Source organism: Pteropus alecto, unplaced genomic scaffold (genome assembly GCF_000325575.1).
Source record: "Pteropus alecto unplaced genomic scaffold, ASM32557v1 scaffold194, whole genome shotgun sequence".
Taxonomy (NCBI): Eukaryota; Metazoa; Chordata; class Mammalia; order Chiroptera; family Pteropodidae; genus Pteropus; species Pteropus alecto.
The window spans coordinates 2422504-2428761 of NW_006436281.1; positions in this window are offsets into that span (position 1 = coordinate 2422504).

The following is a 6258-nucleotide window of genomic DNA, read 5'->3' on the forward strand; positions in this document are numbered from 1 at the left end:
TTTGTTTGCTCTTCGTCCACATTTGACACTTTCGCTGACAGAGTGATCCCAGCAGTTCTGACGATTGTCTGGATGTCGTGTGACGCCAAGATCCCTCCCCTCCGACACCGTCCCTGCCACCGTGCTGCTGGGTGTCAGGCAGATCGCTCCCGCTCTAGAGTGCAAGCTTCTGGTTCCACTTGTCTGTCGAATAACACAGTTAAACAGTGGCCGTTCTCACTGATGAGAAAAATGAAATAAAAATAGAAAAGGAATAAAACACGATTCCGATGCTGCCTTCTACCTAGATCTGTGTGCCGGGCCCTGTGCAGAGTGCAAGCGAGCCGTGGCCTCTCGTAAAGTTAAGTTTAGGTGTACGTGCCCCGGTCCCTCACCTGCACGGGTCAGAGCCGTTGCTGGAACGCCACATTCGGCTCCACTCGGTGGTCTGGGTGTGTCCAGGTCTCACCGGCAGCTCCTCCCTGGTGTAAGATCATGTGAGGTTTGGGCCTGGCGGGTTCCAGTGAATAAATCAGCTCCTTTCTATTTAAATCCTGGAGCACTTGGTGAAAAAGAACTCGGTTCCCGACTCTCCCCCCAGGTCACCTGCTCCCGCCCTGGGTGAGGCCAGCGCAGTGTTTCTGGAGGGGCCCCTTTCTGGGCCCCCTTAGTGTCAAGTTAGGGGCACCAATGTCAGCAATTTTATTGACGCGTGAATCTCACGCTGTCGTCGAAATTTTGAGCTAATTACACCGTTGACTTTGCAATGTGGGACCTTGGTCACAAGGGGGAGCAGGCGGGTCTGGATGGATGAAAACGAGATTGTCATTGCAGAATCTTCTCTGAAGCTTTTCAGACTCTTCTGGCAGAGATTGAGTCATCCAGAGAGAACCCTCCGGAATCGGGGAGGTGGTGCTGGAAACTGCCAGCCCCAGGCAGCATGTGTCTTTATTCTCATTTCTTCAGATTTCGTCTTCTCCCACATTACATGTCAGCGTCATAAAAGTGAATTCCTCTAAGTCTCCGGGAAGGGCACTGATTATCCTGTGGTTTCTGGAACCTCTGGGGGGCACTTAGCCCACGTGAGAAGGAGGTTCTAGTCTGTGCAGGTGGCAGACACTTTCGGGGCGGCCAGGTTTCTCCACTTCACACCCCACTTCTGTGTCTTTGGTTTGTGCAGTGGCCAAACTCTGTTAAGCGCTTAATGTGTCGAAGCCTCAGAACGTTCTAGTGGGACAGGTGCTACTCGAAAGAGGAAAACGGGTAGTTCAGGCGAAGGCAAAACCTTCCAACCCGATCAGAAGCTCTCAGTTCTGTCGCGGCCCCACGTCCGTGGTTAACCCCGGCAGTGCCGGCCCTTTTTGTCAGCCACTTCTGTTTCTTTGGTGGATGTAATTGTTTCTTGAGGTGTGTCCTATCTGCCCCTTCACAGGTGGGGAAACAGAAGCTCAGGTTGTAGTTGTCAGGTCAGAAGAGTTTAGTGACAATAATAGCTTACGCGTTCACGCTGCCTGCCTGGTGCTTTTCCGAACACTTACACCGCAGCTGCACTGTTTGGTCTCCTCAGCATTCCCCTGGGCGTAGTGCCCCTGCAGTGACCCTGTTGCAGAGGAGGAGACAGCCCCACCCAAGAGGTGAGGCGTGGCAGGTGGCTGACAGGCACAGTGAACATGGCTGCGCGTCCCCGCTGCTGCTGCTGTCCATAGGATGTGGATACGCGGGCTCTACATCCTCAGGGCCCTTAGACCTGACGGTCACCACTGAAGACCGCCGGCCAGGCCAGGTGCTGACAGAGGGGCTTCGGCTCGGCCCAGGAAGGCAGATGGGTTTTGTTTTGAAGCTCACGGTGAAACCTTCAAGCAGTACACCCGGCGCGAGAGCAGAAAGATTCCTCCCCACCGAGTCACGCAGCCTGTCAGCTCGGTGCTGGCCACGGAGGGGGAGCGGCTGGCCTCCCAGCTGAACTCAGGATTTTGGAAAGAAACGGATGTGTTTTCTGTACGTTACGTGTATCCACTTTCCCATCTACCTGCACAGAGGTCACCCCCTTCACTCATGGAGAGTGAATCCTATTCTAGGCTGTCAAGTTCAAACCCAGACTCTACCACTTAGCTGTGTGACCTTGGGCAAGTGACCTTTCTGTGGCACAGTAGCCCCATCTGTAAAATGAGGTAATAGTACATTCCTCTGATACGTGAAAAGTGAATTAATAAGTTCTTCGAGTAGAGATTGTTTAGCGTTAGCTGTTACTCTGCGTATCCGTTAACGTTTTCTACAACTCGCTTTTTCTCACTTTGTCTTTGAGATTGTGCATTGGGCGTCAAATTCCAAAACCATAGATGAACCATAAGCCACTTAATCAGTCTGCTGCCAAGTGACACTGAGCCGGTTTCCTTTGTACACACTTGAGAAAGACTCCCAAAGCCAACCACTTGGGTAACAGAGTATATAAACGCATTCGAGGTGGCGATTCTTTCCCAAAGGCCGCAGGCTGGCAGCAGTGGACACTTCCTTTGTCAATCGGATAGATAGTATGTGTGTGTAGCACGGAATTGAAACGTTTACAAAGTTTTTTAAGGAAGGGGAAATTTAAAGAACAGTGAAATGTAACTCTCCCCTTTCCAGAAGCAGCCATTGCAGGGTGGGAGTATTCAGGAGCAGGGGGTGCCGGGTCAAGTTCAGACTTCGCTTGCTAGCAGTCGCACAGTGTGCACGGGGCGGTGGTTCAGCTCAGGGCCCCGTTGCCAGGTTCCTCTGTCCTCGGCCCTGCCAGGTTGTGGGACTGCTTGGTTCCAAGGCAGAAGGCCACCTAGCGGTGACGTTGGGTGTTCCCTTTCCCTCCAGAACAACTGATCCCTCTTCTGTTCTTCTGGGAGCCTTCTAGACTTGGCTAACAATGTGGCCTCTGTCCTTGACTGTCACGCATCTCTGCCTCTTAACATCTAACCTGGATGGCGGGGTGTGGTTCCCACTTTGGGTCCTAAGAGATGAGAGCCTAGAATTTCACTTCAAAAGAAGTTCTGTTTCTTGTATGGCGCAGTAAGTTTCTAACAGACAAACTCTCCTGCAAATTACTATAAATTCTAGACAATATACAAAACAAACAAACAAAAACCTACCAAAAAACAACCACTGGAAGGCCTGGAGAGTGAACAACACGGGTGGACTTCGGAGGGGAGTTGGAAGTTGCAAGGTGAGTTTTCTGGTGTTTGTGTGGTTTGCCTCGCACCACGGCAGCCTGAGGCACTGCACCAGGCGGCCTAAAAGGTAAGCCACCAGCCGTGTGACTGGCCCGAAGCACTAGAGGACACAGCCAGAGCTGCGGGAAAGGTGCGTGCCAGGGAAGGGAAATGCCAAGATGTGTGTAAATGCAGCCCAAGACTCCTGCTGACCACTGGGCTGTGAAGGTGCAGAGCAGACAGCAAGACCGGCATGAACGGGGTGCGACCTGTCACCCGCTGCAGCAGATTCCAGCCAACGTAAATATCCCCTAAAAAACAGTCACATCCCCTGGAGGCCATGACATTGCAGAGCGCCTACAGCATAACCTTCCTGATATCCAGGGTAAAATCCCAAATCATGGAATCAGGGGCCTGGGACCCATTCTGAACGGAAAGGACAAGATTTGGACCCCGGGTCCAGAATTAACAGACAAGGACTTCATTACGATAGGACTTAACTGAGATAAAGGAAAATGTGTGTAATGTTGAAAAATAGGAAGTCTCGGCAGAGAAGTAAAAATGTTAAGGAACCAAATGGATTCTAAGACTGAAAAATATGGTATGTAATTTTTTAAAATTTATTTTTATTAATTTTTTTAGTATCTGCAATTTTTAAAAGTCGCCGGTAGACCTAATCAGTAGCATGGAGGTGACAGAGAAGTGGGTGCGGGAAATGGAAATAGACTGATGAAAATTACCCAGTCTAAAAAAAGAGGAAACATTTTTTAAATAACAAAAGTTTCTGGGACTTGTGGGAAACTATCAAGAGGTCTGATATACGTGTAATTGGAGTCCCAGAAAGAGAGGAGAGAGAGTTGGGAAGAAAAAATATTTGAATCAATCATGGCCCAAAACTTCTGAAATTTGGTGAAAGATGGACATTTACAGACTTGTAAAGCTCAGCAAATCCCAAACAGGATAAATAGGAAGAAAACTGTGCTTGGACCTATCATAGTCAGTATGAAAATCAAAAACAAAGAAAAAAAATCTTGAAACCGGCCTGACAAAAACACAGAGGAACTGTGATTGAAATGATTCTGGATTTCCATCAGAGACAGTGGAGGCCAGGAAACAGTGAAACGACATCTTTAAAATGCTGAACGAAAACAGTCAATCCCAGAATTCTATAACCAGTGAAAATAGGTATTTTCAGATGAAAGAAAACTAAAAGAATTTGTAAGAAATGCTAATGCATACCCTTCAGGCTCATGGGAAACTGCCCCGGGAGAACCTAGAAACTTCAGGATGCACTGAAGAGCCCTAGAAATGGCAAATAAATGGGGAGAATGTTTTCAAGACGATTTTTCCCCCTCTTAATTTCTTTGAAATATGTATGACTAAAGCAACGGTTCCGACATTGTCTCGTGGAATTTGTCCTGGGCGTAGACAGCCGTAGCACAGAATGACGCGGGGAGAGGAGAGAATTTTGGGACCTGAGCAGCGGCAGTTTCTACCTTGGATCTGAACCTGAGTCTCCCAGGCATGTATGGCAGCGGTCCCCAACCCTTTTTGGCATCTAACTCCTGACGAGCTGAGGCGGAGCTGAGGCGGTGATGCTAGCCGTGGGGAGCGGCTGCGAATACGGTTGAAGCTTCACTCACACCCTTGCCTGCCGCTCGCTTCCTGCTGTGTGTCCCAGTTCCTAACAGACCAGGGACCAGTACCAGTCCACGGCCCAGGGGATTGGGAAGGGACACAGGTAAAGCATTTGGCCCGGTGCCCTGTTCCCAGGAAGGTAAGGGTAGGGTCTCTCTTATATTAATTCAACACCGGCTCTTTATGCCAGGCAATGTGCTGGGCCTTGGGACAGCTCTGTGGGGGATGCTTTGCTCTGATCTTAACTCCAGGTGCTCTCCCAGGTGTCACTGTGTGCCCCCATGAGGGTGGGGACAAACTCTGTCTCATTCCTGACACATTCCCCAGGACTCCTAACGGTGATGCTTATGCATAAAAGTTACAGGCCATTCATTCATTCATTCATTCATTCATAATACCGAGCCCCCATGACATACTCTACCCAGTTGGGGTGGGGGGAGGTCAAATGAGAATGAAGCACCAAAACCCCCACCTTCACGGGGTTTTGCCAGAGTGGGAGCTGAGTAAGGATGCACAAGGCTGGGCGGACCCCGATGGGTCACGGAGGCACTGACCAGGCCATACAGCGGGAAGGAGCGCAGAAAGAGTATCCACTGTTCCAATTTGATTTTATTGAAAAGGAAACATACAAAAATCATGTACAAAAAAAATTAACCAAACATGTACAGAAAAGTCATTCCAGTATCTACAGTAGCGCATATACAGTATTTTACAGGCTGGGCCATCCCTCCCCACTCCCAGACTCCTCCCTCTTCTGAGATTCCCCCCCTCCCTGACTCCCCATCTTCCCCCCAGCGCTTCGCCCTGGGGACTAAGGCTGGGGCGGTTTCCACCAAAATATCCCACCCCCCAAATGAATGCCAGTGGTCACACGTGCTCTCTCTAAACCTATGCAATGGGATTGATGGGGGCGGGGGGTGGTCACGGGCAGAGCACAGGATTCACAGTCTGGGCCCCTCCTGGCCACCCCCAGGTGAAGGTGAGGCAGGCATGCCCACCACCCGCCGGCTGGCTCAGGGAAGATGGCTGGGTGCTGGGCCGGGGCAGCCCTCAGACGCACCCCATTCTCTGGCTCCAGGAGGCTAGTGGTCACGTTTGGCTCATTTGCTCTTCACAGGCCCCCTCCCCAGGAGGAGGGGGGGGAAGCACCAGGGGCCTGATGAGGCCAGGCCCAGAGAGAAGGAGCACTGGGAGGCAGACTCCCCAGTGTCACCCCTGCAGCTGGAACGGGCAGCCAGCACCAGCAGCCTTTCCTGAGATGGTGGTGGGCGGCAGAGGCAGGCAGCTCAGTCCCCACCCCCTCGGTCACCGCCGCCGTCAGACGCTGAGTCCGTCAGCCCTCTCTCCCCTGGCTTCTCAGCCAGGGACCCAGGAGTCCACACCTCTGTCAGTGCACCCAGGCGAGGCTGGGGCTGGAGTGGCTGCCCCGCCCGCCCGCCCCTGGGACAGGCGGGGCTGGTAG